Raw genomic sequence first — 9851 nt, forward strand, 5'->3', positions numbered from 1 at the left:
ATGATAAATTTTAATTCCTGAAAAAGTCAAGTTATTTAGCTTTATTATACATTCTAAGGAGAAGGTGTTTTTCTAAATGCTCTGAGTAGATCTTGGAGGTATTATTGTCACATTTGGTCTTTCAAAATATTCACCCATGACACTTGCAGGCAAAATGGATGTCACATGGGAGAATAAAGTAGAATGGGGAGCTTTTGAAGTAATGCTTACTATGTCAAGCTGTGTGGGATTCATCTTGCGAAGGGAAAAGGTAGTCTCAAAGGTCAAAGCAGTTTCTATGTTCCTTGAAGTAAAGAGGGTACAAGTGGACAGACATAAACTTCAAGGACACTCTGAAACTTTATATTTAATATCGTAGAATATTGATGACAATTGCTGAAAATAGGACAGTGATGGAGACAAAAATTGTGTCACACCAGGGAAGCTTCTTTTTGGTAAAAAAGTGAAGACATGGACTTTTGAGAACTAAGAGCTTGAACTGGTTCAAACTGTGGTTGGCAGGTGGGTGGCCATTAATATTAGGTGAATGAAGTGGTGAGTTAAGGCATCTGTCCACAATGGATGAGGTCTGCCCTAAAATGATCCAGAAGGTAGGATAAGAGTAATGCCTAAGATGGATTTCTCTGTGGGCTCTCCCAGAAGGACAAGTATCAGAACTTGCACAAAGCAAAAACTTCCTCTGAAAAAGTGCTGCTCGGCAAAATTTCTTCTGAAGTAACTGAAGCAAATTTTAGCAACTTCATAAGCCCCTCGATGGGAACAAACCTGCAAATTTTATAAGTTGCTGCTTATTATTTTTATGTACTGCAATTTGTTTCAAAATTTTCTCTTCGTTTCTAACATTTTAAAAATTCATTGTAAATAAAAAGGTCTACCATAATTGTCAGAATTATGTTCTGCTTCCACATCTTACCCTGCTCCCCCTCAGTCCCTGACATATGTCTTTTCAGTAGAGTGAGTCAAAGTCTACTAGTTTAAAACCATCAGAGAACAGAGAGTTTCACTATTCTGCATCATAACCCTTTGGAAATGTATTCCTTTTAGTTATCTTAGTTTAAATTTATCAAAAGATGATTCACTTCTCAAAAAGTTATTTACACCATGAATTGCCTGATTGGTTGGTTTCACATATCTGAAATAAAGATATGAAAAAAATATATGGCCACAAGTTTCCACATCAAGAAATATACCTATTTATACATGAGGGCAGGCTCTCCTTTTTGTGTTCATCATCCTAGAAATAATCCATTTACTTATACCACTTTATAAAACAGGTTCTTCAGATCACCTGATGATACCAATTTATGAGGTTTCATGAAATAGTTTTGATATCCCGTTACATCAATTACATATTTGTATTGATAAAAAATAAATAGTATGTTTCCTGTATTTGTCATTCTCCTTGGGAATTCATTTAGGAATGGGAGAGTATGAAAATGAGTACCACTAGATGTCACTATAAACAGACCATTTTCTCTGATGCAGATTTATTTTCATGTATTTCCAGGTTTCCTGGACTGTTTGGGGGAAATTCCTTCTGGCAGTATTGATTCCATCTAAGCCCTTGTTGTTTAGTCAAAGATTGTTAACTGCTAAATTTACATCCTTTCTTGTGTCCCTTTACAAATCTGCAAAGCAGTTTTCTTTAAAGAAAAATCACAGTACAGGGATTCAAAATTGTCACCATTTTATTAATTAGGTGACGTGTCATACCAAGTCAGTCAGTTTATTATTTCTTAAGAAAGATCTTGTAGTGAGTTTGTGTCTCATTAGAGAACTGGAGGAGCAGACAGATTAATGCACATATGCTACAACATTAATTAGAGAGTCAGGTTTTTCAGAGGATAGATAATTTCATCATGACAATGGCAGCAGCGATTAATTGAGTCTCTTTTAGAAAGCATCTAAGGGATTTGAGTTGAGGAGAAGACCCACTATGATTTGCCCAAGTTAAATGTAGAGGGGACACAGAATTACAGGGTTATTAAGTAAAAAAGACTATAAAGGCTTTCTAGTTTGTGTAGGCTTCTTGTCTTTTCTTCCATCTGAAGCAGAAACTTCTTCAATGGAACCCCTGAAAGGTGGACTTTAAGAGCATGCAATTTGTGGCTCAGTGGGAGTTTTAACAATTACATTACAATTTTATATTTCTTAGTGCAAATCTACTTAATTCATTTTGTCCAAGAAAGGGATATGAGACTGAACTGTAACTATCTAGCCGATTCTATGCTGTATGATTTTTAAAAATTATGTCGCCTTCAATCAATTTACATGAACCAATACTTAATTAGGAATATCAGCAATCAACTGCTAAAACATCCCTAATAATAGACTGGTAGAGTCAGAATAACAAGAGAGAGTAGTCAAACTTCCTTGTTAGCTGACATTTAAAAATTCACATTTTAAAATGACATTTAGCAGACGAGATGATGATGCAAATGAAATCTATATTTAGGGAGGGGTGAAAACAGCATCTAATTTGTAGTGATTATATATTCTGTTCTACCTGTGGAAATTCTGCTCAAGTCTGTCTAGCATTCTTTAAAAATAGTTCTTTATTCCTCTCTCTCCCTCCTCTCTCCTCTCTTCTCTTCTCTGTCTGTCTCTGAAATGAGAGGCAAGGACATGGAGAAACCACTTGTGGTCATTCAAATAAACATACCAGCTCAGCAACCAGTGGATAGCAGGCCCCAGCTGCCAGTCACATAATGAACAACCTTAGAAACAGAACCCAGTCAAGCCTCCAAATATCCCCAACCTCAGACTCCATCTGAATGAAAAGACCCCAAGCTAGAACCGTTTAGATGATCTTGCTCAATTTGTAGGACCATAAGAGATAATAATACATTGTGGTCTTAAGCCAGTAAATATTAGGGTGATTTGTTAGGCAACAATATATAACTGGAACAGAAGGCAGTGTGTTTTTGAAAGAAAAGGGGGAAAACTATAAGAAATCCATGGGCAGACAACTTGAATTTTGGGCTTTTCTGACTTAATTCTGTAGTTGGCAATACATCTTACTGAAATTTTCAGGTGGAAATTCTCAGGTGGAACTTTCTTTATATCTAATGTGCACTCTGACTTCCACTTTTCTTTCACATTTGTCATTGCTATCGACTTTATTTTCATCCATTGCCATTTTCAAAAGTTGGTGTGCTTCTTTTTAAAATTTCAATTCTGATTAATATTAGATAGAACTATGGTTAACACCATGTTTGAGCATACATACAGTATTTAAAAATATCATATTGTGTGAATGTGTATGCTGAAGGAGGCTGAGTAGCAAAAGGACTGCAATTTGCCTACTAATGTGTACTGGCACCATATCCCACCCCATCTCTGAAATGTTTATTGCATATTTTTAATAGTGATTCTCAAACATGAAATCATATCCATATCATATGGAGATCTGTTAAAATGCAGATTCTGATGTAGTAGGATTGAGTTTTGAATCTAAGACTCTGCAGTTCTTATAAACCTTCTGAAAGAGGAGACAACGTAAGTGGCAGGACTCTAGGATGTGTTACTTTCCTACATTTTTTACCTCCATTCTCCACGGCCCTTCATTCTCTATCTTCATATCAAATAAATGTTGAGCAGGGAGTGTTACTTACATGCACTTAAGGAATAAAGGAGAGAAGTGCTATAATTTTCTTCTAAAGCTTTTTCTCTCCCTCTCCCCACAGGCACATGTTTTTCTTTCCTTAAGTACTTTGAACTACCTCCTTGCACCAGCACTTTCTATGCTAAGATTTATTTTTATCATAATAAGAACCATTTAAAAGTTGTGAACCTGAACCAGAGAGCAGCATTCATCCTGCAGATGGACTGTCCCCAGCACGGTGAACAGGCTTTGATAAATGTTGCTTTTGGGGGGCGACGGGTGTTACCTGCATTAACTTGTTTTTGTTGCATGTGTTTACATACTGAATTTTACTCTCAAATATATCTAATATTTACCCATTCTCTTAATTCTTTCCATGAGCACCCTGGACCAATCTATCATCATCACTCTTCTTCATTCCTGAAAGTAGCCTCCTTACCACTCAGCCTTTATCTGCTCTTGCTGACTGTAAATTGCTTCTTAACATTTGACTTCCAGTTCTCTTTATGTGGCTTACAGGACCCTGAATAATCATATCTGGGGTCCTCAACTCATTTTCATTCTCTGACTCTCTACTTTTAATCACTCATAACTACTACACCCCCTCCAGTCATAGAGTCTTTAGCATGCAGTTTTCTCTGCCCATACTTTACTTTCTCCCCAGCTACTCTTTTATTTTAACAAACTGCTCTTTGCCTCCTATCACAGTTAGAAACTCACTTTCCCAAGGATGAATCATCTGTATATAATGTGGTTTCCTTATTATTATCTCCATTATCCCATCTCCTTTCTAGTAATAACATAGCTATAATTTTAAATTTATGTGTGTCATTCTTTTTTACCAAAGATTCCAGAGGTTGTGCTTGGTTTTATACATTATACTATCCCTAACTCTTTGCACAGTGCCTGAATTAAAAAAAAAAAAAAAAAAGAAAGTGGCTCAATAAGTACTTGTTGAAGAAATAAAACATTCTAAACTACCCATCCAATGCATCTTTATCACTGTATTTGTCATTCTGAAACATCCTTCTCTTTTGTCTGACCTGTAATCTTTTATACTTTATCTCTCATTTTACAAAGAAAGACAGAAAAAGCATTAACTTTTGTATTTAGTAATTTCTTGTTGGTACTCGTTGCTATATGATCTTGAGGAAAATTTTCTACTCCTCTAATTTTAATGGTACTTGTTGCTATGTGATCTTGAGGAAAACTTTCCACTCCTCTAATTTTAAAGTCTTTTCAAAATGTCATGTTTGGTTTCACTGGTTGGTTCTGTCTTTGTGCAACTATGCAATCCTCTCATTCTTCCAGTTTTCTAGATCCAGGTCTTTAGCTTTTTCTTAACTCTGTCCTCAATTTCTACTGTTCCAGTTCCAACCCGAGTTGTAACCCTTCTTATAAAAGGAGGCTGACATCTTTGGTCCTGCACTACAAATAATCTGATCATTTTCAGCATTTCCTGGGATTTAGCATTAGTGATTTTAAATGGAAAACAGAGAAAGGGGAACTCTATCTTCAGATTGGAAGGTATTTTTTTGTTTGTTTGTTTTGTTTTAGAGCAGGAAATGAATGGACAATAACCAACATTATTGAGAGGTCAGGAAATGAAATGTCAGAAAGCCTGATTTCTCCATACAGCCTAATGATACCCACGTTCTTTCCTCATTTCTGAGCCTTAGACTGGAAACAATTGGCCAGCAGGATGCTCCTGGCCTAGGGGTTTTCTCTCTGTGGGCCGCCCTGGCCAGGCAAAGTCAGAGAAACATTCCTTATCAAGCATTTATAGTTCATGTGAATTTCACCTCAAGCAAAGAAGTGCAGCCTGCATTAACCAGCTGAATTCAGGTGTAGCTGAGTACATGGTGGGCTACTTTTTTATGGTTAACAATCATTTCAAGTTACCACTGCATCACAACAGGATTCTATCTGGCCTTCACAAACTCCATGCACCTGGCTGTACATCTCATCCTAATTTTGCACATTTCAGATCTGCTACTCGTCTGACAACACGGTCAGCATCATATATTTAAGAACAGAACTTGCAGCTAGAAAAGCAATCACAGTCAAGGTCAAGTTGAATTGTGAAAAGAATATTGTGTGAAGGAGTTGATATTGTCCTGATGCCTGCTAAAAGTGTTCTTATTTTGAAAAAAAAAAAAAAATTTGGGTCACTTTTTTGAGATTATTAAATTTTCAAAAAGAAAAATAAAGACATGCAAATCATGAAAAGCACACTTGTGATGAGACTTCCATTTTGGTGAATATAGAATGAAATACCTGTGTGTGTGTGTGTGTGTGTGTGTATGTGTGTGTGTGTTCTCTCTGCCTCTCTCTCATCTGAACAGTTATAGCCCCAACAGAAGGGGATAGTAAGTTATCTAATAAAAAGTACTTTTAAAAATCAGAGACTATAAACTTGATTTCCTTTACTATATCTTTGTCTGTGAATTACTGATTTAAACAATGGAATTATATAGAAATGTCTGCAAAAGAATGTGGCTGTGCATATTCCACAGACTTCACACTTTCTGGAAACATATACCAAACACAAATGCTCTAAAATCAACAATCTACACTAGTACACATTATAAATAAATTTAATCATACTGTATTAGAAATTCATATATCTAAGCAACTAATACTAAGCATAATGAATTGTGTTCCAAACTATCCTAACACATATAAGTATACTCTTTTATATCTAACATATTAATATATATAATGATATAGCAATAATACCTAATCTAGAGGCTTAACTTTTAGTGGTCATTCAGCAACATGATACAGGGGCCTTGGTCTAGGTGGGGATGTGTTGTGGTCTTCAGCAAAAACAAACAAAATAAAAATAACAGAAAAACAACAAAAACTCTGCTAACCAAAGAAGGGATGAAGGGAAATCCCCTACCTTGACCTTGGCATTGTGTGGAAAAAGAAGTATTTCCCCTTCAAATTCTCTGTTAAGTCTTTTACTGGCAAGGTTTGCTGTTACAATTCTTCTACTTGCAGTTTTTTTTTTTTTTCCCGAGTTGGTAGATTTCTCTAATCTAGAGAATGCACTATCTATAAATAAATTACATGATTCACACACCACATCTCACAAAATATGGGTTCACATCATATACCAAATGATTAAACAGGGAAAATGAGAATAGACAGGGCTAATAAAGGCCATGTAAAAGGTCAAATGGGAGAGTTTGAACTCAGAAACTACACTATCATCGTGCCAGACCAGTTGGGGAGGAGAATGAATTGTTAACAGATGGCCAGTAACTCTCACTGTAAGTATTTTTACAAAATGAGAACCAATAGATACACACTAGATATGTGGACATTTGAACACAGTAATATTGAATTCCTTTGTCTGTCCTGACATGATCAAAATGGTTGCAGTAAAATGTAAAATCATTGTCTGCTTTCTTTGAACCGTGAAATCTGTACAACAAATAAACTAATCTTTATTTTATTTCTTATCCTTACCCAGTCCTGACTATAATCATGTATAATTGTGAACACTTACTACTGACATTACTAATGCAGCTGACATGGATACTAATATACAGACTGAATTTTTTTTTACCATAATTGTATTATGTACTAGTGCTTACTTATTCAAATTTTTATCCAAAGTAATACAAGTTCTATCAGTGTATTTGGCCTTGTTCCATGAAACATTTTTCTCTACACTGTGGATAGAGATAAAAGAGGTGTGCTTATCACATTGTCAGGTGACCTCATTCTGGAAGGGTAAGTTAATAGATAGTTGACAGAATTAAGATTCTGAAAAGGCTCAACAGTAGAATGATGGTGAAAAATCAACACAATAAAAATTTATAGGAATAAATCTAAATGTTATAATTATGTTTAAAAACCAGAGACAAATATATCACAAGAAAGTACAAGCAGAGAAGTCTAGCCTAACATCAGTTTGCTGTTTAAGACTTAGATTTTTTTCTTGACTATTCTCAATGATTTATCAATTTTAATGATGAATTTTAAAGTTCCTGGTTCATAAATTATTAGGAGATGGAATGGAGTTCAGCAATTATTATCCGCCCACCCCCCATACCTCTCTAGCCTCCAGTCACCTTCCTCATTCTTTTCTAATTTTATTTTTAATTGGAACATAATTGCTAGATCTTCCCTGTGGCTCAAATGGTAAAGAATCTGCCTGCAATGCAGGAGACCTGGGTTTGATCCCTGGGTCAGGAAGATCCTCTGGAGAAGGGAATGGCAATCCACTCTAGTACTCTTGCCTGAAGAATCCTATGGATGGAGGAGCCTGGCAGGCTACAGTCCATGGGATTGCAGAGAGTTGGACATGACTAAGCAACTAACACTACACTACTGCTTTACAATATTGTGTTAGTTTCTGCCACACATCAGCATGAATAAGCCACAGGCATACATATGTGCCCTCCCTCTGCAACCTTCCGCCCACCTCCCAGCCCATTCCTCTAAGTTGTCAGAGAGCACTGAGTTTGAGCTCCTGCATCATATAGCAAATTCCCTCTGGCTATCTATTTTACACGTGGTAATGTATATGTTTCAATATTACTGTTTCAGTTCCTCCCTCCCTTTCCTTCACTCACTGTGCCCCCAATTGTGTTCTCTATGTCTACATCTCCATTGCTGCCCCACAAATAGATTTATCAGTACCAACTTTCTCACTTGCCTTACTCTTAATTGCCTTTTGATTTATCTTCACAAAACCCTTCCTTGATCAACCATTACTGTCAGTCATATGGTTTAGATAGAGTTTAAACCACCCTCAGCTCCAGGTCATGCCAATCAGCATATCCCTTTATCTTTCCAGTAACTAGTTCATGTATAAGCAAACATTGCAAATAGGCTGATACAATGTGACATGACTATGTAGCTGTTGAGGTTTCCTATGAAGAAAACCTTTTCATTTTCTCTTTTATAGCTTTATATTATCAGAAAAAAAAAATCCTTTTTTCTCATGCAAGATATAAGGTGTGAATGTGAAACCTGGACTCTTCCATGAGAGGGAAAGCCTAGATAAGGAGCACTGTTGATACATAATGTGGAGTGTGGTGGAGAAGTCAACACCAGTGTGGTCAGATCAGTGAGAAGCTAGATCTCAGCTTACTGTACTTGAGCTGCTGAAACAAAGCTTATGTGAAATCACTCTCAACTTTTTACTTGTCAGATAAAGACATCCATTCATTGTTCTTATTTTTTTTTTATTTTTTATTTTATTTTATTTTATTTTTAAACCTGAAATACTGTATTAGTTTTGCCAAACATCAAAACGAATCCGCCACAGGTATACATGTGCTCCCCATCCTGAACCCTTCTCCCTCCTCCCTCCCCACACCATCCCTCTGGGTCGTCCCAGTGCACCAGCCTCAAGCATCCAGTATTGTGCATTGAACCTGGACTGGCAACTCGTTTCATACATGATATTACACATGTTTCAATGCCATTCTCCCAAATCTTCCCACCCTCTCCCTCTCCCACAGAGTCCACAGGATGAGTCAAGTTTTCCATCATGCACAACCCAAGAGACAGGGACTGAATCTTAATAACTTTTCTATTTATCAGGAGCAAGCACATGGTAGGTACTCAATAGATTTTTGTTGATGAATTAGGTTAAAATTGACCTAATGAAAAATCTAACAAAAACTCAAGTTAAATGTATATAAATATACAGAAATACAGTAAAGAAATAGCCTCATTGCATAATTGTGAGAATTATTAATACACAGTATATGAATTATGAAAATTGTATAGGTTAAACATTTCTGGCAAAATGGCAGATGGAAATAGGACAAATCCTCTCATTGAAAACAACTAAAATTACTGAATAAATTATTCTTAAACTAATAAAGTGAATCTGACAAGATTCAATGGTAACAATGCAAAGTATACTCAAGTGAGGGACTGACTGATGACAGGAAGCTAGAAAATTAAGATACTTTTTCTTGAGGTATCTAATAAAGCAGTTAAACTCAAAAGTTAGTTTGCATAGTTGTATGCGATTTAAGGCACATAAATTTTACAGGCAAAACTAGGAGTTAACAAAGTGGACCTATTAGAAATAATCAATCAAGATAGATTATTATTAGATATAATCAACCGTAGATGCTCCCTCCATAAAAGATTATATGCTCAATATAAATAAACAGTGTAAAAGAACACTTTTTGAAGTACTGATTATTCATTAATAAATATAAAATTTAATATGGCTTTAAATCTAGCAGCCCTGATTGAATAATTTATCTAT

The sequence above is a fragment of the Bubalus bubalis genome, chromosome 9 (assembly GCF_019923935.1).
Source record: "Bubalus bubalis isolate 160015118507 breed Murrah chromosome 9, NDDB_SH_1, whole genome shotgun sequence".
Lineage (NCBI taxonomy): Eukaryota > Metazoa > Chordata > Mammalia > Artiodactyla > Bovidae > Bubalus > Bubalus bubalis.